Consider the following 25,296-nt stretch of genomic DNA (forward strand, 5'->3'; position numbering starts at 1 on the left):
GGAATCCATTTTCAGGAGGAAATGTTTTGCTGGTAAATGGTATTCTTATTGGAAAATCTTTCACTTCAGCTAAGAGCATTCATAATTTTGTGGGATATGGGATTATATTTGTTAAAGTTGCTAGGGTTTATGTTCACCAGAAGGCCCTGTTGGAAAGGCACAGCTGCAGACTGGACAGTTGGACAGCAGACTGCAGCTGAGCCAGCCAATGGGTGCCCTTCTGTTAAATTTTGGTTTTGTCTGGTTGAGATTAAAGGTATAAAGAGGGGGGTAACTTCTACAATAAAGTGATCTCTTTTGGATGCATGGGGGGGGGGGGGGGTGTCTGTTTCTTTGTTCCCTGTTGCTACATTATTTTTTCTGTATGTGGTAAAATTCCCATGTGTTAGTTGTTATTCCGCATCTGTATTCTTTGTTCTCTGTCAGCCACCTCTGTGCAGTTCCCTACATTATTGAAATCTCTTGTTAACATAGAAGAGTTTTTGTTAGTGTGAAAATACCTGTAGCACTTCAGGACTCTTAAGGAAACAGGGGTAATTTTACTATTTACCTATATGGAACAGAAGACTCTGCTTGTGGGGAATCAAGGCAGATACATTCTTGATGTTTTTAACATATGATCATTTCTTCTTTAAAACAAAAGGCAACATTATTGCAGAAAGGAAAACTATTGATACTGAACTGTTAATATTGCCCTCCTTTCAACACAGATGCTGTAAGTTTATGCTACAAACTAATGCAGTTAAGGCTACTGTGTATTGGCCCCAAGCACCCCCTGCGTGGGTCAGCCTGCCTTTAGCAGCGCAGAGTGAAGTGCAGCCCGTGCCTGGCCGGAACGGGCTCTGACGCGGGTGCCCAGGGTGGCCTCAGACTCCGCGCTGGCTCAGGTGGCTGCACAGCAGTCGGTCCCCCCTGCGCTGGCCCCTGTCAGGACCTATCAGCAGCATTAGCAAGGGTAGGGGAGCGTAGGGAAGTGACCCCTATCTGCCCTTCCTGCTGTGCCCTCACAACACCGCTGCTCCCAGCTCCTGTCACGCAGCTCTGCTGAGCACCAGCACACAGAGTGCCACGGGAGTTGTGTTTGCCAGCACGGGCAGCCCACTCTCTGCAAAGCACTGCCTCTCAAGGCTGAGGGTGGCAGGCATGATATAGACTGGAGCCCAAAAAGGGTATGAGGAGTAAGGGGATATGGTGATAAAAAAACATTATCCTGGAGGTTTCACATTAAAAGTGTTCCTTGTGCCCAATTTTGTGGAAATTATTTGCTGTTATGGCAAATAATTCTGCCATGGCAGAACAGATGGTTTCACTTAACGCTATATATAATTTTTAACTAAGTGGTGTAGTGTTATCTGACTATCCTATATCATTATACCTAGTCAGTTGTTCCTTACAACATTTCCCACAATCCACTGTCTCTTTTGGAAGCTTATCAGAAGGACACAGAGGACCTTATTTTCTAAATAGAAGCTTTCAATTTCAAGATTAAAAAAAAAGGTCGTTCAATACTTCTATTTCAAACTTCTGGGTAGTGCACAAATTTGATCTGACCCAGGCATCAGACTGTCACTCTGGTTGTCCTTGCACAAGAGGGATGGGATTAATTTACTTTGCAAAGAGAAATACAGCTCTGAGTGACACACACAAGTGGACTCAGCAAAGGTGCATCTGGTACAAGAATAGACAAATATGAGAACTCAATATGTGTTTCCAGGAGAATGCACCTGCGCCCCAAGCAGCCCTTCTGTGCAAGCATCTCCCTCTGAGTGCTGAATGCTCTCGCTTGAAGTGGCTTTCCTGCAGCTGTGACGTTGCTTGCTTGTCCAGGTACCTGTAGGTCACATACAGCTACAGGTTTCATTGGTTCTAGTGTTTGTTTGGCAAAATAATTGATTTACAATGCCCTGTACAAAGGCATTGCATTTGTCAAGCAACTAAACACTGACAATGAGAAGCAGTACAAATTGTCCTGTGCAGAGATCTGAACACTCTTTCTGGTAACTAATGAACTGCGGGGGGACTGTGCACTCTAGACAAGTTTTTTTTTTGAAACTGACCACTTTGGTAAGTCGTTGACAATCTCAGAGATAGGTAAGTGTTGGAAGAGTTGGATTTTCTTCTATCCCACCTATCCTTTCCCATTTGGCCCTATTAGGTGATTGCAGGTGTTCTGCTGAATCAGGTCTCTTCCCTGCCATGAAGGGTTTGTACTCTTCATGGGTGTGATGAGCTTTTTCCACAGTTGTGTGGGATTCCAACCATCTGATTTCTTTTACTCTGATTCAGAGTCTGAACAAAGTAGCTGCATCAAAAGAGCACAGTAGTAGACAAGTGTGCTGCGGGGCAGTTTAACTTCAGTCACGCTGTTGGTTGCTTTGGTGTTTAGTACACTATGCAGCCAGAAGCAACTGAGAAATCTTACTGGCATGGTGAAAAATATGTTCCTCTGGCACTTAAAATAACTTCTACAAGTATTGGTAAAATGGACCTGACAGCATCTTTCCGAGCTTTAATTCAGTCAATCTGTGGGATTGTCAGATTAATCAGAATGGCTGCCTACATCTGTGCAGTTGGGTTATACTCACTATACTTGACTATGTGGCACACCAGACAGAGAGTTGGTGCTTTCCTCTATTTCTGTCTGCAGTAGATTCCGCATATATGTTCCTCTCCTGTCAACGTGGCCTCTGCTTTTGTTTTGAAACACAGGAACCCCTAGCTTCCTTCAGCTGTGATGTACCTTTTGACCAGCTGAGAAGCCAAATGCTTTGCTCCACTGGTGTACCACTGAGTATGACAGTACATTATTCACAAGAGGTGAATAATGGGAACATAGGTAGCAATGGATTTTTTTGAAAAGCAGGGTAAGTGCAGTAGCTCTTTACTTGCCATCTTCCAAGCTATTGGTGCCTTCTTGCACGAGTTGTTGTAGCTGTCAGAGTAGGGGGGCTGCTTGCTGTGGTAGAAGAAGTTGTTGCTAACTCAGACTGTTCTTCCTAAACCGTGACACTGCAGTTTTTCTTCCCTTCCATCCCTCCACCCCCAGCTCACCCAAATGGAGGAAACAGTAAGTTTTGTATATCTTATAACTTCCAAATGCTAACAAGTCTGGGTTTGAGGAAAAAGCTTTAATAGAACTATAAATCATCATCTGATGTGGAACTGTGTCTGAATACAACTTTTTTACAGAAAATATGTTTCAGTTGCCCAAATGGTATCCAATTAGTATACTCTGCAACACCTTTGCCTGTTGTGTATCTTCTTTCAAGTACACCAATTCAGGTATTATTAATGATAATAGAAAACCTATTTAGTATTTGAATGCTGAAGTAATTGGATGTCTGCTCTTCCTTGACAAACACCTATGTTGTGAAGAGGCTTGGCTCTCAGTCAAGCTTTTGCAGTGATTAGATCTATTTCACAGTAATTTTTTTTCTCTTGTGCAGGCTAGAACAACACAGTGAGGATAGCTTTACTGGTTATTATAGTCAATTCAAGTAAATATAGTTGGTATACACATTCCTGTGAGTTGGCAGCCATATAACTTGTTTTACAATTCTAGGAGGACAATTGTATATATTTATTTTTGTATCAACCATAACATCCAATAACTCTAATATGCATATTGTCATGTCAGCATTGCTGTTATTTAGGACTTTGTACCTCACCTGAGTTGCAGCTTAGCTTGCAGAGCCTCAGCAGGAAGTATAACACTTTAATTATTTAGGCAACAATAAATTGTACTTTCCTGTGCAGTGTTATTGTGTTTTATTATCTTTAAATAAAATGTCATGTTTTTCAGAAGCAAATTCCCTTTCATTGCACACCCACTAGTGAGCCTCTTCCATCTCATAATTGTAGTCCAGCAATGTTCCTTTCTTGTGTCTGTACACCTATAAAATTCAATATCAAGGTTTGCTGTTCATGTTAGTCTTAAGCTACTGAGTGTTGAGATTATTTCTAGTTCAGGAACTTTATGTGGAAATCTGACAGCAATGGAGCCATGTGACAAAGCGTGGTGGCACTGCAGACTGCGCTCTCCTCGCTTCCCAGCATCAGCAATGCCACCTGCACCACTGGAACTGGCATTTCCAATAGCAAGGTGCTTGAGAGCAGGGTCTGGGCCAGGCAGAGAAGTCCTCTTCCTCCCATTCCTCTAGCACTGGGCTCTCTTTGTATTTTAGTTTTGTAAGTCTGCATGAGAAAGCTTGTAAAAAACAATGATCCTCTCTGAGCACCAAGAGCTCTCTCAGCCTGCAGGTTTTGCTTGTTCAAAACACTGGTGAAATAATCCAGTTCCAGCTGCAAGCCCCTCAGCACAAAGGACTAAGGTTTTGTGCTGCAATGGCAGTAAAGGAATTACTTTAACACCACCATTGATGGTTTTTTTAACTATTATTTTTATTATTATTTAAACTATTTTCCTCAAAATTATTCAGAGAGATTTTTAGCTCAGCTTAACATTTTTTTGCTACTGAGGCCAAGTGAGAGAGCTGTAATAATTACCCTGGCCTTTTTGTACTGGTAGTAATTGTTTCTGGGAAAATTTTCTTGAAGTTTTAATTCCTGTTAACACTCTTTAATCAAATAATGTAAATGACCCTACCCCTATGTAGCTGAGAAGCAATTCTTAAGACAGAAGTAGTTTTCTACAAATCGTTGTCAAGTAAGTGGTTTGGTGTTTGTTTTGGTTTTTTAAAATTATAATATTGTGAGTTCATCAGGTGGAATATGAGGGCCAGCAGCATTTGTGCAATCACATGTTGTCAGACCTACAAAAACACAATTCAAAGGTCCTTTTCTTAAGTTTCCTCCTTTTTAAAATAAGTTTGTTTTTCCTATATTTTTTGTGTTGTGTGACATTACATGAAAATTGCATTTTTAGTATATTAAAATGCAGCACAAAATATTAGTGTTATTCAGGAGTCTGAAATGTCATTAATGTGTGACTTGTATGAACTAGGTATGTTACATATATTCTGGGGATTAACTTGCAAACCTAGTTCATGTCATTTTAGTGATATGAGAAACTTGTAATTGTTTGGAAGAGAAAAAGGTAGATTATCAGAGGTATAGAAATGCCAAGTATTTTCTAATTACTGCTCTAGTTAAGGAGGAAAAACCCTCCTTGAGCTGTCCCCAAAGGAGTTCTCTAGTTTAAACCAGTAATTGCAATTAAGAACATCAACTAAAAGAATTATATAATGCTGTTCCACTTTGCTATTAAAAGCTTAAATTTTGCTCCATTAAAATTGAAAGAGATGGAAAAAAAATCTAAAAAAGGATTTAATTAACTAGTAAACTCTAGTGTTTATCAACTGTAAAAATCATTTGATTTCCGTAGCAATAGGATACAAATCAATTTGGAGATTTTAAAGATCAAAGTTAGAATAACTGCAAAAACACTGATCGGCTATTTATTTATTTCTATTTTTAATTGAATTTTTAAAGCTCAGTATTTCAGGATATTTTTTCCCCACTTACTATGGGTTATTGGGATTTGGTGTTTAACTTTGCATTTATTCAGTAAACCATAAATTAAAAGGCAAAATAATCTGTGTGACCCTTAATAAAGCCTCAGTGGTAGAAAATTGCTCTTGGGTATATCAGCTGTGTCAAGGGACTGTAACCAGCAAATTTCTGCCTTCTGTTCATGTTTGGGCTCAACCATAACTGAAATAATTCCAATGAAGGTGTTTTTCAGATCAGCAACTGCAAATTGACTGGTCTGAACTGTGAAGGGTCCTGGATGTAACAGGCTGCATCCCATCAGCTGCAGAGAATTCCAGCCTGAAAGAGTGTACAGAGCTTTACTTTTCCCTTCCCCTTGGTCTCCAGGCTGGGACAGCTTCTCCTCTGCTCTCTACAGCTGGCTTGCAGGATGGCAGAAGAGGAAGACATACAGGGTGGTGAGCTGTATGGGGTGGGGATTAGGAGACAATTAATGGAGTCATGTAGAAAATTGCCTTGCAGTTTCTTGGGACTGGTTTCTAGAGAGATACAGCAGTGGGGGCTATTCAGTGGAGCAAGGGATTTGACAAGCTCAGGGCAGGATGAATAGACATCACTGAGACTGCCCATGTTAGCAAGTGTTAGACCTAAACTTGTGTCAAGTGTTTGAAAATGAGTCCTTATGCATCATAGTGTGGTTTTAAAATGTGCTTCCTTGTGTTGGAATTTATCTCACAAGTGACAAGTCACTATCTGAGGGCAGCAGAAAGCAAAAAAAAAAATATTTTTTCTGCACTAGATTGTGGGAATTCATACACTTTTCCTTTTGAGCAGCACTGTCTTCTGCCTAGCTTCATGTGATTGCATGACTCCCATCGAGGCACTGGCAAGCAGTGTGCAAGTGAGAAACAAAGAATTATGGCTGTATAACAAATTCCAAGGGGACCCTGGGAAAACAGGTGACCTGGGAGTGCAGATATCAAACACTTATTCACAAGGTTCGTGTTCTTGTGCTGAGTCCAGGTATCTCCTCCTTGGTTTTGCCCCGAGATACTCTGAAGTAGCAGCAGTCTGATGCTAGGGTTGAGTAAGATGGAGGGGGGCTGAGAACTGCTGTAGCAGATAATTTCTCAGGTTTCTCCCATAACTTGTCACATCTATTGTTTTGAGGATGTTTAGCCTGGAGAAAAAGAGGCTCAGGAGGGAAATTATTGCTCTAATTACCTGAAAGGACAGGTATTTGGAGAGAGCAGTAGGTCAGTCTGTTCTCCCAGGGAACAAGAGGAGACAGCCTCAAATTGCACTAGGGGACATTCAGAATGGATATTAGGAAAGATTTCTGCACTGAAAGCATGGTCCAGCATTATGACAGGCTGCCCAGGGAGGTGGTGGAATCATCATCCCTGGAAGTATTAAAAAAATGTAGATGTGGCTCTTAGAAATATGGTTTAGTGGTGGATTTGGCAGTGCTTGGACTTGATCGTAGAGGTATTTTCCAGCCTTGATGACACTATGACTTTACAATCATTCTGTTCCTCTTGATACCAGTTTCCATTATTATAGCTTATCTGATATTCTATCCCCTGAATTACACTATTGTTTTGATTCTGTTGTATGTTGCAAAGATACATGTTTGAGCTTTTAGTTGAAACAGCTACTACAATTTCTGCTCCAGAGGTGTGTTGCTGTTTATGAATTATTCAGTTTATGTTCTTACCATTCATGACTTTGGCAGAATCATTTGACTGAAGTACGGTTCCATTAATCTCTCTCTTCACTGTTTATATGTAATAATTAGTTTAAAATTTCACTCATCATGATATCTGCATTAGCTATAACTTCTAGTTACTCCTGGGGCAGCAGCTGTAGTGGGAATACTAATCAAATGGCATGGTCACAACAGTTTTGCTTTTACTCTGTTCTTTATATGGATGCAGTAATTTAACTACACAGGCTTCCTCACAGATTTTCAGGGAAGTTTTAAAGAGGTTCAGAAACTCTCATTGATTTAACTCTCACACTGCTGTGTGTGGTTTTTTTTTATTTATAGATTAGGTGGGGGCATCTGGATCAAGTGGGATGAGTAGCTTTTTGAAATATGTTAAAAGGTAAGATTTTTCTAAATGTCACTAAGTCCTTGAGTTGCTATTCTTTTTATACTTATGAAAAACCTGTGTTCCTTTATTTGTTCTTCACAGAAGAAGGACAAAGCTTTCAAACTGTGGTGGCTAAAATTATATGTCACCACAGTTAATACATCTCAGTAAAAAAAAGAGGATTTAAAGATGCTGAGCATTTCATTTTGTGCCAAATCTAGGAGAACCAATAAGTTTTCTCTCACATTAATGAGGAATGATTTTCACTTATTTTTATGCATATAGGTTTGAAAGCTTCGTTTTAGGTGCTTAAATTAAGAAGACTGTCCTTTGTTGATTAGACTTTTTCACAAAATAAATGGAGCAAAGTATTTGCCCTCCTTTAGTACCTTAAGTCCATGTGTACCTTAAGGATTAATCTCTTTAATTTAGATTATTTGTCCTGAATGAGAAATAGCCTGAAGGTTACTGGGCTCTGTGTAACTACCACACAGAATTGGTTATAAACGTTATTACTGCAGCTCTGTGCAGCCCAGGTGGAAAGGACAGGGATTACTATTAAACATTTTTATACTGCAACATATGCACAAGCAAACAGGCAAACACAGAGGAGACAAAATAGGACAACAGATGAGGAAAACAAGGATTTAAAGATATCACTGGTGAGAAGGTGTTGGCTAAGGAAGAATTTAAACCAGGAGGACAGGGAGGGTAGGAAGGCCCACTGAATATGAGATGCAGGAGAGTATAGAGAGTGGGAAGGACTGTGTTACAATGCTGGTCTCTGCTCTGTGAACAGCGATGGGAGTCTCTCAACAAGCATGAAGTGAAAAAATCAGTTTGCTTTAATTTCCATATCCTGTTTATTCTGCCACTACACACAAACAACTGTATTTACACTGAATTTTTCAGTGAATGCTTTACTGTTTGCTGGCCTTTGCTTCTCCTTCCTTAACCTCCAGTGCAGTAAAGTACAGCTGCCAGGGCCATGTTAAAAAACCCAAACAATTTATCATAGCACTTTTTTTAAAGCTATTATTCCCTATCAACACACATATGTTTTGATTAATATTTTTGTGCATGTAGATAAGGTATTGTAAAATATTTAAGCCACTTTGGTAAAGTAGGCTGTGGCATATAAGCCTGGTGAAGAGGCAAGAATAAGAGCAGCTAACTTTTCACATCATTAGCCTTTTCTTAGATGTAGTAACAATGAAAAAAAGAGTCAGCATTTTAATAGGATTAAAATCAGAAGCTAAAGGTTATTTGTAAGATCAATTTTGGAATCAGAGTTGAATAAATATTTTTTTAAGGCTGGAATTGCTGCACAGAGAGATTTGTGTCAGTACTGCACATTCACCAAAAGAGAGCAACATAGGCACACTGTATGTGCTTCAGGCAAGGGGCCATTTTACACTGTAAGCAGGAACATATTGTCCTCTGTTTTAGTCTATATTTTACCTGCCTCTGAATATGATGAATGTGGTGCAATTATTATTTAGGTTTATAGTTATTGATGATGTATGTTTTATGAATCATATTTTGTCTTTCAGATGTTTATGTGCAATATGTTTCCTCATGCATTATGATTGCACTTAGGATACATGCTTAGATGTTTACTGAAACATTGCTGCTTTTCTCTCCTGCTAGAAACTTTTTTCAACAGCAGAATTTGTATTCATGAATTTTCTTTGGCTAAAGTCATTAAAATGTACTTAACATTTTTAGTTTTATTAAATGCTTTGGCATGAGATCAGCTATGCATTTGATTGACTTGGAAAAAAAAACTTGTAGGCCTAGAAATGAGCAATATTTTTTGCATTAGTATTTGTCACCATCCTGAGTGTGTAGACTATTTTATTTAATATTCAGATTAATTTTGCTGAATAATCCTTTCTAGCCCCAAAGCTAATAAATGCACTCAGAAATACTTATTTAAGTAAGCGTTTGGAAGGCCCTTGAAGTACCTTTCCTACTATTATGTCCACTTTGAGTTAGCAGCTGTCAATTTTTTTCAAGCAAAACTAAAGATAAATGATCCTTAAAATAAAAGAACAAGGAATTTTTAATGCATAATGGTATTTTCAGAAACACTTATCTGGAGTGTCCCAAACCTACCTGTGTCATTTCTCGTAACTTGGATTTGGGGGTTGGTTATTAGCAAGTTGGTTGTTTACATTGTCTATATATTCGGGTACCCTGTGACCTTTGGCTGGCATCAAGGTGTTTGGGACACAGTCTTGTGATCTTGTTTAGAGCAGTGCTAGGTCCAGTCACCTTTGTAGCCTGAAATGAGGGGAGATCTTAATGCAGTGGGAAAGGGAGACATGAGCAACAAAATCTGTCCTATACCAGGCTGAGAAGGAGAGTTTTCTCCTCCCTCTTTCTCGTATGCAGGAGAGACAGAATTATTTCATTTCTTTTTCTTTGTCAGTTCAGAGGTCAAATTAATAGAGATCCAAGTTAGTTTCAGCTATATTCCTGCTAAGCTACTAGAAACTAATAGCAGTAAATTTTCCAGTCACTTCAATGTTCTGTTAATAAACATTTCTTCAGTACAGTAACACTGGCTGCAGACAGTAGACCCATGTTTGGGAGGATGTTCTGTAACCTGGGTCCTCAGGCAGTGATGGGGCCAGAGTTCCAAAGTGGCCCACCCAGTTCCAAAGTTCCAGTGGATGCCCACAACTCAACAGCAGGGATGGCCTCAGGCATGTCCTGAACTCTGCAAAGACTTTAGAACAGATCCTCTAGTCCAAATGGCTTTACCAGGATTCACCCAGGGGGGGTCCAGCAGAAAGTCAGCTGAACGACATCTTCAGGCTTGTGGCAGGATGGAGAGAGTTAGAGTACAGGAAAAGAGGAAAAAGAAAGTCCTGAAAAATTGCTGTAGCAAACCATCATCCCGTCATGGTTATTAGGAGTGTGGATGATGCGTAGTAACAGAAATGAAATATGAGATATATATAAAATAGGAGTGCGTTTGAATTTAAATGTAGCCAGAGACAACACAAATGATGGTGTTTTTAGTAGAAACCTTGCATGAAAGGCTTGCTGGTGCTAAGAAGTGCTAGGTGTGGGTGTCACTAGAAACTGTAGTCTACTATAGCCTGGATTTTCGAATGTATGTGCCCCTATTTATTTTGTTTAAAGATAAATAAATAGTTAATTTCAGATTTCAGTATTCTGTGGAATTTCCCTGTGAAGAACAAAAGGGAAGCCCTGATAGATGCTTGGTGTGGGAGTGAGAATATATTGGGCTCTGGAGAGCTGAGCAAAGATGCAGCAAGATTTGGCTGTGCTGGAGGCTTTGAGCCCCTGTTTGTTTGTTGTGGTGCATCTGTTGGAATAAGTAGCTCTTCATCTGAGACCCCTGTGCAGAGAGTGACCCTGAGAGTGCCAGGCAGACTCTGCCCCTGAAGAGCCACGCTCACATCTCTTTGCCAGCTGCTTATAAACATGTGATTGAAACTGTTTTTCAGTTTCACTAGAAGAGATGTCTGCATAAGCTGCCCAAAGTCTAAATGTAAGACTGCATGTAAAAAAGACAAAATGTGTATATCTCTACAGATCTACGTGCATGTACATGTGAATTTTGCTCAAAATAATTCAATCCAGATTTCTGGAAGACTAGATTGCTCAATAAAGACTGTTTTTCTGCCTACGAGCCAAGGCATCATCCTTTTCCCAAATATTTTCATACTAAATAATCATTTGAAAGAAGCATAGACTAGTAATTCTGGGGATAATGAAGCTTTCAAGCCTTAGGACTCTGGATGTTTCACATCTCAGATTGAAACAGAGCATTTTTGAAACTCCTGTTGCAAAGGTATGGGGTCTTGCAACAAAATTTTGGCTGGTTTTTTACAGAGTGGGGGTACAGTGATTCTGTCCAAATGAGAGGTGTTGGCACAGTTCAAAAAGCTGAATTTAGGAACACTGCTGTGCGACCTTATGGATTACTTGGTTTTATAGACTGAACTTGCCTTCCTTATTCTGACTTACAATATGAGGAAAGAGTATTCTCTCTTTCCAGATTAATGAGATTCATCATGGGTTATAAAGTCAGGCTAGGGAACCCAGCTGAGGGAAGAGCGTTTGCACAAGAGATCCCAAAACAAGAGACCCTCATGGATTTCTGAATCTACATTTTGGCACATAGTTTTCCAGAAATATTTTCTTGTGAAAAACATTGTTAATGAATTTACTGTTTTTTTTTAATTCACTGTAGTAGCTGTCTAGGTATGTACACATGGTATTTTAAGTATTTAACTGTGTTGAATTATCAATGTGAATTAAACTGACTTCAGTATGACACAAAGTATGACTCAATGTTTCCAGACTAAGTTTGTACAATTTCTGTAAACAAAAGGTGCTTATCCTTTACTAACAAGTTATATAGTCATCAGTATAATCTGTCATGTTGTGACTGAACCATCCTTATTTAGAGTGAAGTGTGTATTTTCATGGCTCTTGTTGCACTGCTCTTTGGTCCTTGCAAACCTTCTGCTCAGGATGCTCTGGTTTACAGAAATGCCAAGAGTGAAACAATGAAACTACCAAAGACTATAAATTTTGGGAAATTTTGGTGAAATGAGTTTGTGTGGCCAAGGACACCCCTCCTTTTGCTCCTTTAGCTGTGAGTGCACAGAAGGTATAGGAAAAACAAGAAACAAGGGACCCTTTATAAGTGGGTTGATGTTTTTGAAATGTTGAGTGTGTCAGTGCTGAGAGCTTCCTGTGCTCAGGAAGTGCCCTAACACACTGTGCAGTTCTGCAGGAGTTTCTTGCTTTGGCCTACACCCTTTGAGAGTAAGGGGTTAGTGCCTGGAACCCTGTAGCTCCAAATTGTGATAATGTCAGTATGAAAAAAGCCAGGATTGATCCTTGAGCAGGCATTACTTTTCATGATCATACTGTGCACCTGTGAAGGTCATGTTTGGGAGAAACTTTATATATCTATATATATGCATATGTCTATTTTAAAAAACCCAACCCTATCTGTTCCCCTAATTGTAATCTGTAGGGGTGTTCCAAGTTTTTGATTATTTTTAGTTTGTCTCTTTCTAGCTTCTATCTATTGACAACTATTTTCTGTTCATCTGTCTATGCAAAGCAGAATCTAAAATGCTTTGTGCAGTTGGTAATGGAATTCCTGGCAAAGGTAGATTTCAGGTGCTAGGAGAGAGAGAAAATTTATTAGAATGGGAGAAACATCCAATTCAGCTCTTGCTGTGTTTGCCTCTGTGACTTGTTTGTGTAGCACAGTACTGTAGCTCTTACCACCTAAACAGCCCTGCATCATCTGGTCCCCTGCTGTAAGGGCGAGATGTCTGAAAGAACTCAGCAGGGGCATGGGAATTGCAGAACTTGAAGATCAGAATGGACCAATACAGAACTTACAATAATTGTTTAAATCTGTAGTATCCAACTGGTGGTGGATGATGGCTTCAGACTTCTGCTTCTCATAATAATTTTAATGAAGCTGCAGCTTTCCAGCCATGTGTGATGTGAATTTGGAGACTGGTTGTTGCTCTGCAGTGCCCTCAGCAGCAGGATGTGGACACTGCTGCCACACCACCACCAAGATATTGTGTTACCCAAAGCATGTGAGTGGTAGGATTATACTGGGTATTTTTCATAAAATTGTTTTGGCTTTTATTTTAGACAAAAAAGCTTCCTAAGTTTAGCAGTCATTTAAAGTGCTTTTAAGTATGTAACTGGAATGTAACATGAATTATCATTTCACATTTCATTGCAATTCTTTGCATGCTGTCAGTGATTCCTGGCTCTGTAAATTATTGCTAAGTTAGGCCAACCTACAAATCCTGATATCTTTGTATAATCTCTGTTGTGAACAGTAAAAGCATGTGCATTCTGCTAATCCATATTCAGATAGAAGCCTGTAGTCAGAGTGCTAAATATAATTTGGTTTTAGGCCAGGAAAAATAAGTTATCTTTTTTTTCCCATGAAAAAAACACGATGAAGCAAATGAAATATTGCCTTTTTTGTGTCTTTTTGTTTTTAATTTTTTAAAAAATATTCCACAGCAGACGTTCTCCCCACAGAAAACAGCAGGAGAGTTTTCTTACATAATAATCTGACAGATGTGTCATGGTATCTAATCCCTTAAACCTCCAAAGCCCTCTGATAGTGGATGTTTTAAAAGGCCAGATTGAAAAGCATGCTGCTCTTTTATTGAGTCTTTGCCTATGGTGCCCATTCCACACTTGATCGCTTCATTTTGCTAAAGCACAGTATGTGATAACTTGAAGTCAAGAGAAAAAAAATTATAGGAAGTAGAATTAAAAATACCATTAAAACAATTTATGACAAATGAAAATACAATTTAAAACCTACATTTACACCTGGATTTTTTTTTTTTTTTTTTTTTTGTGCTTTCTCGGAGATTCTGTCAGGAGGTAAATCAATAATAATTACACACACAAAATGACCAGCAGACTTGCAACTGAACCATCAGGATTTTCACATTCCTGAACCATGCAGCCGTGTAATCACATTACTGTAACTCTTGTACCTCGCGTCTCGGGCCTTGCTGTGCCTTCCAGCATCGTGTCCGAGTGCACCATAGGCCATTCCAGCTGGGGGGCTCTGGCTTCTTCTTGCCTGGCTAATCACCTGGCATTCTTTTTAAAATAACAAAGTCATTAGAAAAGTCTTTGCCTCTTAGCTCATTTTAGCCTTTTCTTTTTCAGAGCAGTTATAGCTTTAATAATCCAAATGTCAGAGGGAACATGAATTCAGAGGATCAGGGTTTCAGTTAATCATGTTAAATAAGTTCCCCTGATAGTTAGGTACAGCAGCATACGACCTTATTTCAGCTACCAGGAATTTTAGATAACTGAGGTTTTGGTAATCAGCATCAGAATACCTGTGCCTAATGCACCGTTTGCCATAAATTTGTGTTCTACATAATTAAAAAAACCCGTATCATGTGCTATTACATGGGTGTTGGATTTGAACTTGTATTGAAACTTAAAGGAAGCAACTGTTTAGAAAGAAAAGTTGACTTTTTTGAGAGTTTGACATCTGCAAATATGCAATGTGGTCTTAAATGTATGGGTAAAAAATGATGCTTTAGAATACATTAAACTAGAATTTATTTTAAAAATATTTTTCTTATTTTTTTTAATAAAATTGCAGCTTTCTGGTTTTTCTAATCCTCATTACTTCAACTAAGGCAATTATTTAGGGCTTTATCTTTGAAATGTGAACTGACTTATCTCACCTGATGAGGTTATCAAAGATTTGTGAAATGGTGCTCTGGGACAGAGACTAATCATCTTGTTTGATGACACAAACCTGTTTTTTTCATGAATTCAGCAGCTAACCTTGATTTTACATATTGCCAGTTTCTACATTTTTTGCAGCTTAAAAAACCCCAAACGTTTTTCAACAGATTAATTCTATAACACAGTGATTTCTTTTTACAGTGAGGATTTCTGAGAGATTTTTAGTTTTGTTCATGCTAAGGTTCTTTATATACCAGCTGTATACACATAGAATGCAAGATAAAACAGAAGAGGACAGACAAGAAATGAAGATTATACACAAAGACTTCCAGGTTAAAGTGGTTCTGCCAGTCTAGCAAATGTGAAATACAAGGTTAAAATAAGAGGTCTTTATTATTTAAGTGGCACATGTTGCATTATGGACAAGAGTTGTTGCTTTTCTTGCAGGGAACTGACCATTATCAGTTCGCTTTGATTTTTTTATTTTGTTTTTGTTTTTAATTACTGTGTGTATATTGAGGAAATCTTGATGATTCAAATGAACACTTTAGCAATTGGGCTTAATCTACATCATGCTACAGCACGTGTATTTCTCCGTACTGGTGAGATTGGATAGTGCATTTCAGACCTTTGTCTCGATGTTGACAGGCACTCTTTGGGAAATCAGTCATACAGTATAAATGTCTAGGCAAATCTGACAGAAACTTGCTTGCTGTTCAGGTCTGTAAAGAATGGGGAATATGAAAGAAGAAAAATGATGTTTTTTCCCTTTCTGGCCAACTGAAGGAAGGGAAACCTCTGTTGGTTGCTTTGATGTGAACTTTACTGTCTGTTGAATAGTGAGGGTTTTCATGGAACCATTTATTCCAGGATTGGTTGTTTATTCTGTAATACCTGTCCTTTCAGTACTGTCCTAATCCCTCTGAAACAAGCTAGGTGTTACTGGGGAGTAGAGAGCCAGCCTGGAGAGGTCTTAAAAACCCACTGCTGTCTGTCATTAGGTAGCTGTTTTGATCAGTTTGGCCTAGTTGATGTGTCTCCAAGGCTAATACTTTTTCTATTGCTGGGAACACTCTATCAGTTAACCAGTTAAGGGAACACTGTAGATTTCAGTCCTGCAGTAGATAACAAGGTGAAGGGTCTGCTCAATTCTGTGGTCTTGCTAGAGTAATAGATGTGCCTTCTGCTTATGTATGGAATATGCTAAAATAACAGGTTGTGATTAAAGCTTGATTTTTGGAGGCTCAAACTTTCTTTGTGACTTTTGTGATAATTTGGGCTCAGAATCTCACATGTACTTGACAGGTATGTAAGCTGTTTGGCATTTGATTGTCCTTTTAAGTGGCAATGACTTTCAAAATCATCCTGCCCTTGCTACCTCAATCTGTTATTGATACCTCATAGCCAATTGTTTGTTTGAAACCAGAGCTCTGCAACAGAAGCAGCAAAGCTGAATTTCAGAGGCACTTTTTGAGCAGGCAGCAGCTGAGCGCTGCTCATGCACAAAGCAGCTGAAACCAAAAGCAGAGGAATATGTGTTGCTGAGATGTGACCAGAATACTTGCACAGGGAGATGTTTTTTTATTGTTATTTTTAATTTATTTTTGTTTTTTACCTTGCAGTAAAAATCAAATTTTGGGTCTCTGGTATCTTTGGATAATATCCTAGATACTAAACTGTAGATGATATCTCTTTTCTCATAGAAGTTTTACTTATATCAAACAGGAGTTTCAACAAGAAAGGAACACCTCCTATTTAGCAGTATTTTGATGGAGTGGGGATTTTGTTCATGCTTCACCTTGATGGTTTGAATGCTCACTCAAGCATGTGAGATATTTTAGATTTGTTGGTGGGGTTTTTGGGTTTTTTTCCCCCTAATTAAGCAGTGTTGGGCTTTTCCAGGTGGTGAACAGAGCTTAGCTCTCTATTTCTAGCTGGTGGTTCTCAGCTGTGCTGAACTGGATGAGCCAGCAGAGCTCGCCAGCCTGGCTCTTTCCCTGTGCCCCATCCCTGGCTGCTGGGAGCCTCCCACAGGGGCTGGTGCCAGGTGGGCACAGCCCAGGATTAGCTGTGCAAATTGTTCTTGTGGCTCAAGCCCTGCATTTCTGTGCACCTCTCCTCTCCACCTGTAAATCACAGGGCACCACCAGTCAGTGGCACGGTGGGGGCAGATTCACAAGGTGTTTGGGTACTGCCTTGTGCTGCTGGGACTGTGCAGGCACTGCTGCCAAGGGTGAAATGGCTCTGCAAGGGCAGCTACAGAGGGGGAGTAAGGTGTCAGATTTCCACATAACTTCTGGTTTAATCTGCTGTTTCTATTTCGATCTTTATTCAAAACCAGCTGGTTTTGCTTGATGAATTCCCAACTTTTGCAACTGGCCCGAGTTTCATGAAATGTAACTGTGCACAATGTCAGACTGTTTTTGTCTAAAATACGTAGTGAAGGATATTATTAAATGAATAATTTTATTTTTTCCTATGTCTGCACAACAGTTTTTAATATTATGTCCTCTTAATTTTGATATATACTTTGATATAGTTTATGTACTACATAATACCTTACTTCTATGACTGAGTTTCAATTTTGCAAAAAAATCATGACATGATTTAAAAAAAGGTTCTGCTTTTTATTTTTTTTTAAGGTTCTACTTAGGTTTGACTCTGCTAGTGATATTTACACCAAATGTATTCTGCTTGCATATAGGAGAGAGTTACTGTAAATGAATACTGTTTATTTTTTTTGTGAAGTGTTTGCTACATGATGTTGTCATATACAATGCTTTAGTGAAGGAGCCTTCAAGAAGGAAACATTAACAAGGGAATCTACACTAGATGATTTGAAGATGATTTCAGATGATGTAATCACTCTGTTCCTTTAAAATGGAGCAAGAAGCTCACTGGTCCTGCCTAAATAGTTTGGGAAATTACAGGCAAGGGGTACATAGGGTTCTTCTCTGCCTCAACTCTATATTTCACTGGATATTAAATTATTTTAAAGAACTTTCACAGGTTTAGTGCATTTATTTATTAGCAGAAAGGTTACAGTCACTAAGTTGAAATGTGCCATGGTCCATCTGTCACCAATTAGATTTGCTGTTATCTTTCTACATCCAAAATTTAGATGCCCAGAAATCATGAAGTCAGCTGTCAGGCCATGAAATGTTGCAGGAGAGAATAGATAAAATTTCTTACACTGAAACTCTTCACTTTTTTACTAATGAACTAATTGTTCCTATGGCCAAAGTAGTACACTTGAGACCAGACAATAGAGCAGCTATCTACAAAAAAAAAGATATATAGTCCTGCTCTAATTACAGTTTATTTAAAAGAGGTATGTTAGTCTAACTGAATGGAAAAAAAACCCAGTAGTGTTCCTAATGCAGAGCTATGGATTCCTTCAGATACCTAGAGTTAGGTGGAGAGTTAATAGGAAGGGTGTGCAGCAGTGAAGGCCTGGATTCAGGGGAAGGGAGCTGTGACAGCCAGGTATTCCCTTCTGAACTGGCACTCCTGCACAGTTTCTGTGGGATGCTCTTTATGTGCCATCACAGCAGATCAGGCCAAATTCTGATATTGCTTGCTTCTATGAAGAGCACATGGGCTTGCGCAGGTGTAATGGGTTGGAAATTAGTGAAATTAGACAATAATACTACTGGCACTTCAGAAGGAGGAGTAAAATTCACAGTCCTTTGCACTTGGCTGAGGTGATTACCTACAAAGGGCTAGCAGGAAAATTATCCATCTGAATAGATACTTTTGCAAATGAAACTGGTGGTTAAAACTGGTATTCTCTCAAGACCCCTTCTAGTGAACTATTAATCAGAAAAACTAGATATTCTAGGTACAGTTTTGCTATGTGACTCTTTGTCACTTAATTGCCATGTACTTTGCCTGCTGTTCACTGGAGAGGCACACGGTGTGACAGCTGTCAGTGGTATCCAATGTTAAAAAACCCCAGACAAACTGAAAAATCCATGACATCTTGTGTTGAATGTGGGACTTGTATTATGATACTTTCAGGGGGTGCTGCTCAAAGTGGTGTTGTGGGTTGAAATTAGAAGTATCAGAAGATAGGTAGCAGGGAAATGTTCATACCATGGAAGAGTTACAGAGGTTTCTGACTTTGTGGAGAGGGGGTTTGTTGCGGCTGTTCTGCTGGGGGACTGAGCATTTTCACAGAGACCAGAAGCAGTGGGTACCACTATTATAACACTTGCTGCAGAATCAGAGAGCAGCTGGGGTAGACTAGATCCTGAAGTGTAACCCTCCTGCTCAGAACAGGGTCAGCTGGAACAGATTGCTCAAAGCTGTGTCCAGCTGGGTTTTGAACATCCTCAAGGATGGAAACACTGCAGTCTGTCTGGGCAATGTGTTCTAGTGTTCAGTTGCCCTTACAGGATAAAAATAGTTTGTTCATATGCTTAAATGAAAATTCTTTTTTTTTTAATGGACAAGTCCCGTACATTCTGGGTAAATAAACCCTGTGGTCACAACACTGACAGTTTTTAACAAGAGTCTTTAACTCTTCCTCCCTCCCCCACCCTCCCAGCCATTGGTCTAATGCAATGATTGCAGTTAGTACAACGCAGGAAGATTTCAAGATAGTATTTTGTTGTGAAAAAGGTGTCACTAAGAAGAACTGGAGTTGATTCTAATACTGAAAATAAATAATGACAAGTGTGTACTATTCAAGACTTACTACTGCTGTAGCTCTTTGCTGGCAGCCTCTTATGTGGTGAAGGTCAGAAAGAACACAGCTTTGTAATCAGGCAGAGCTGAAGTTTGACTGTTCTTAATTTAATTATGTAAGGATAAAATGGCTGTAGTTGCCATTAGGAGATGTTTAATGTGATAGATATAAATCATTTCAGCACTGTAATGTCATTGAAATGAATGGAGCAGCTATAGCTTGTAACATTTCCTGTCCCATCAATTGCAGTCAGAGTTGTTTTCAAATTTCAGATTACATTAAAGCTGCTTCCAGTGTTTGGATGCTCAAATGCCAGTAGTTTTGGAAGGTGGCTATGGAGGTCTCCATGTATATTTTCCACTGTGCTCCAGCTGGCATATCCTTGCAGCTGCTGCTTTATAATTTATTCCAAGGTTTTGGTTTTTTTTTTCTTTTTCTTTCTGAAGCTGCGTTCTGACAGCGCTTCTCTCTCAGTTCACATGGAGAAAACTTGTTGCAAGATCAGCATCTGAATTGGGACCAGTGGTCTGTGCTTATTAACAAAAATGCATAGGGGGTGCAGATAGGTTAATTGAAGTTAGTTGTGTGTGACCAGGTTGGTTTGTCTTTAATCTCCTATGTTTAAATTTCATATGCATGAAGACAATTAATCCTCTTAACTGCTGTAGACTTTGAATGCTTAGTAAATAAGTGGCCTTTTTAATTGATGCTGTGGTGTTTGCCTGTTTAAACCAAAATAAAAGTAAAGAGCTACACTGGGCCTTGAGGGAATCTTCCTCAGTGCAGTGAGAGGTTCTATTATGTAAAAGGCTTAAGAGTCTTCCCAGCTCATTATTTTTATAGTACTGTCTGCTTTTCTTTTTTAAGACAATGCTCTTTATTTTTTAGCATCAACAATTTTGAGATCAGAGTACACTTCCTAAGTCAAGGCAAATTGAGCAAGATATTTCAGCACCTGGCAATCAAAGATGAACTTCTCATGCATGCAAGTTAACATTGCTTTATTTTTCTCTTTTTTTTTTTTTTTTTTAAACTGAAATCTAAAAAAGTTCCTCTCAAGTGAAGGGCTTGTTATTTTTGCAGTGTGTACTTATTTCTTCACAGTGAATCATAAAGTGCTTTACAGAGTGTATATCTAGGGATTAATCGCTGGCTAACCGACCAAATTACTGATATTCTGTACCAATAAATCTGTATAATAGTTTTAATGAGATGTGAAGAATATGTTCGTCATTCTTAATTGAGTTTTGAATTTTGTTCAGGTAGGATGTTAACACTTATTCCACTGAATGCCATGTTAGTGACACTTAATAAGCACATCCTTTTTTATACCAGATTTCAGATCATAGCTGTGTTTCTGAAATCATTGTTCAGATGTTATTTTACTGTGGCCTGTGTGATGGAGAGATTAGGTGTAATAAGATGGAAGAAAGGATCTGACATTTAGAGATAATTTTTCATAGATGAGGTATGGTAGAGAAAGGGATTGTTGTCTCATTTGCAATGAAATCTAAATTCAGATGAGTTTCACAATAAATATTTTGCCAGGCTGCAGATATCCTCAGTATTGTGCCAGGCAGCAGCTGTGCACAGAAGAGAATTGTTAGTGCCTCAGAGAGGATTTTTCCATAGGTGCCACACTGCCTCAGCCTGATGCTGCATAGCTGTGCTCTGAAGTTCTCAGATCTGATCACATGTACTTATGTGTGTAATTGTGTTCATATGTAATTTGTTACTAAATTCACTCATATTTAATGATTTTAGGGAACTAATAATCTATGTTAAGTGTGGTCTGTATTTTTGAATAGCTTTTCTTTGAGGTTCTTAATTTTTTAACACAACTTTTAAGGTCAACGGTCCGACTGTGTAAATTATTAAATACTTCTGAATTTTTTATAATTTTTTCCAGTGATGCAGACTGGATTTTTCTGCCTCTTCATAATTCCTGGATCTGTGCGATATGGAGGGTGATACTGTACATTATTTGATTTCTTCCAGAACGTAGTTGTTAATGTGAAATCTGAGCGCCCATTTTACAAACTGTAGTAGAAATAGAAAATATTTTGCTCCCTCCAAACAGAATTGATCTGTATCTGGTCTTTATGAGACTGAACAGCAAGTATCCTGTTCATCCCATCGTTTGGGCTTCCTCTGTAGTGAACCCCAGGTACTTCTGTGGATCAGTTCTCAAGTCAAAGCCTGGTGCTACCCCAGAACAGAACTGTTGCAGCAGAATTTGACAATCTGCACTTCTACTGACTTCAAACCTGAAGATTCTGCCCTAGGTCAGACATTGCTCCTCTGAAATTATGGAGTAACATACCTCTCATTTTAGCAGGGTAACAGTACAGGGAAACATTTTTTGAGGCAGGAACATGTCAAGTTGAAATCCATTTGAAGAATTATTCCAAAGAAAGATGCAGCCATAAGTAAAGAGACACGTTTTTAAGGTACCTCCCAGACTGCCATAGATTTCTGTAGGGTTTACATTTGTTTTTGACTGTTTGATTCCTGACTGGAGATCCTTATTTTCTCTACATGACCTTGGCTGTTTTGCTTCAACGTCTTTCTGACTGTGTTAAAGCAGCCTTTGTGCCCTCCCTATTCTCTTGCTCTCTAAGCAAGACTCAACCTATAAAAAATAGTTGGCAACTCATGAAAAAATCCCTTGTGGTTGGGCAGGCACATTTACAAAATATCTGTGTAATATGGGGAGTGAAAAGCTGCCAAATGCCTCTAGACTGTGAATTTTATGGACAAGTCATTCCCCTCATCTTGACTCTCCTCCCCAAGATTCCTATAGACTGTTCAGAAGTCACACCATGACCACATCAGTGGTATGGAGTGACACTGAACTGAGCTTTCTGGGCTGCCTGCACAATTTACAGACTATATTACTTTCCTCTTCATAATTCTTGAGTGGAAGAGATTAATACCTCTGTGTGCTGGCAGCTAATTTTTTTTTCCAAATTTATTTATTGGAGAATGCAGTGCTGCTTATCCTTCCTGAGCCCCTTCTAGAGGGAGTAGAAGGGCTTACCTGGTAACAGTATATTGCAATGGGCACACAGGATATTAATAATTTGTAGAGCGGATAAACACACTGCCAGTTACTTGCTGTAGCAATGAAACCTGTAACTCACAATGAGCTAAAATTTTCCCTGTGCAAAATTTTTGACTGGACTAGTTTATGTTCAAGGGAATTGAGAAACATCCTTTTTGGTATTTCAATGTCCACACCCTTCCATGGATTGGAAATATTTGTCTGCAAAGCAATAACTCTGCTAGATAAGCAATAGCTTTAGAAACATTTATCTGAATTTTGAAGCTTGTTTCACTTTCCCATGAGCACATATCTGAAACAGTTCAAATAGTTCTCAGTTGGAGACCACCATCAGAGGGTTTGGTGTCTGCAGCCCCCTGAGTGGGTCTATTTTATCATTGTGCCCACATCACCTTGTAGGCAAAAAGTAAAAATGTGGTTCAGTAACTGAAAGCATTTAAATTCAAATGTGAATTCAAATCTTTGGAAACATGACATTTTTGTTTAAGTCAGCCTTTAGATGCTAGTTGCCCTTAATAAAAATGAGTGCAATATTTTCCTATCAATGACAGTCACATCAGATACATAACCAGCAGCTGTAAAAGAAGCTGTAAAGCAAAAATGACATTCATTAGATTTTCCAAACCCAAATCTTACTCCTTCACTGGGATAAAGCTGCCTTTGGTTCTCTAAACCAAGAACTTTCTTCTCTGACTTTTCTAAATTAAGAAATTTTGGTGATGTAAATATTCTGTGTGTTGTATGACACTCTGAGTAGACGAAATGTGACTGGTTTTGTTCTGAAGTCCATTTTAGCCGTCTTTACATCTTGAGTGCGCTTTTCCTCCTCCTCAAAAAAAGCCCAAAACCAACCAACCACCTAAAAAAACCCCAAAAAACAAACCCAAAAAAACCTCAACAAACAGACAAAAGCCCCTCAAAATAAACCAAACCCAAAACCCCTCTAAAACCCCTAAAAACCTACAGAAACATATATTCTTAGTCCTGGAGGCATAGGAGATTCTTTTCTGCTATCCTTTTAATTCTATCATTATTATTGAGACATTTGGTAAATGTACCTAAATTTTTTGAGTTTCATTCTTGCTGTAAGGAATATATTCAAGTTGTTCCTGGATGTACCTTGTATTTGCAAAATCACAATTCCATATAAAATCTGAGTCAAAGACACAGAAATTAAGAACAACTTAAAATGCAGCGACTACATACCAAGATAAGTGAGTCTGTATGTGAGATGCTGCTTATGCTTAATTCGACAACAGATGTCACAGTCTTCAAAACAGCAATTCAAATCTGAACCAGAGCTTTTTAATTTTGCTTGTCTGTTAAAAAAGAAGCTTAATTTTATGCTGATGGAATCAGGCAACATGTAGTTTTCTGTTGCTGCTGGGTGTGTGTTCAGACTGAAGTGACCACCCATCCTGTGTCTTGTAATGTCTGATCTTGTGAAGCATCTCTGCCCTTCAGGCTGAGGTACCTTGTGCTGTCTCTGATCCAACACAAGCTATGAATGTTCAGCATCTCTGGAAATCAGACACAGATTGTCTCAAGTTGGGTGCCCCAAATCTTCAGAAAATGCTGTTAATTAGGCATTTTGCTGGAGGGTGCTCTCTGAAACCACCATGAGATAGGGTTACTGTGATTGAAGTCCCTTCTACTTTGGCATCTGATTTTAAAATGAGTGACAATAAACACAGTGCCTGATCAAAAGACATGCAAAGCATGGGGTCCCCTCCTGCTGCATATTTATATCTTGCAATGTGTTATAAATACATTTAACTCAGTAGAAACCATTGTAGTTTATATAAATCAGCTGTTATTGAAGAGCTATCCAGTTCATTAGTGTATGAGCTTTTGCTGCTAGAGGCAGAGGGTTTCTAGAGAGTCAGGCCTGTGATGGTCCTCTTGCATCCTTTTCCATTCAAAGCATCAGCAGTTAATTGCTGAAAACTGCAATAGCTTTTGCAAATAAAATATCCGAATCCTTGTCTTTTTAAAAATACCTTTAAATCAGTTACAGCGCAAGCACAGGAAAAAGATATGAGATGTGTTTGACTTGTGAAAAACATTTCTATCTTTCAGAAAAAGATGGCCCCTTCTTTTAATGTCTTTTTGGGATATTTTGTGTCAAGGTTGAAGAAAGAAGCTTTTTCTTTGTGGCTTAATCTAAATTTACATGTGTCATGTGTAAGGCTCAGTGATTCAGATGTGGTTTTGCCTCACAGAAAAATATTATTGCCTAGTGAAAGGAGGACCATGAGCCTTGCTCTCTCTGACATTAGGACCACTGCCATGACGTGCAACAGAAGTTATCCGTGGACTCAGTAAAATATTTATATATGACACAGTTTTATCTGAACTGTGTCAGAGGCAAAATTGTGCTGCTGGAACTAGCTATGCATTTCAATTCTCTTGTATTCCTGGACATCTGCAAGAACAAAATTGGTAAAGCCAAGAAATATGTAAACCAATGAGAGAAATAAAAGATAATTTCATTTGTCATGAAATGCATACAGAAATGTGTTACTGTCCAGTTGAAGCACTGACAAATATGTCTCTAACATTTGCAAGCTTCCTGAAAGGACAAAAAAACCCAAACAAGCAAGAAAAGATATGTAATTTTTAAAATATAGAAATATCCCTTTTGTTCGGAATGTGTTAGTTTCTCCTGGGTATAGCTGTTTATTTGCCCAAGACACAACAATACTTTTTTCTTTTTGTGAAGTTAAATGTTAATCGTGAGA

Source organism: Poecile atricapillus, chromosome 7 (genome assembly GCF_030490865.1).
Source record: "Poecile atricapillus isolate bPoeAtr1 chromosome 7, bPoeAtr1.hap1, whole genome shotgun sequence".
Taxonomy (NCBI): Eukaryota; Metazoa; Chordata; class Aves; order Passeriformes; family Paridae; genus Poecile; species Poecile atricapillus.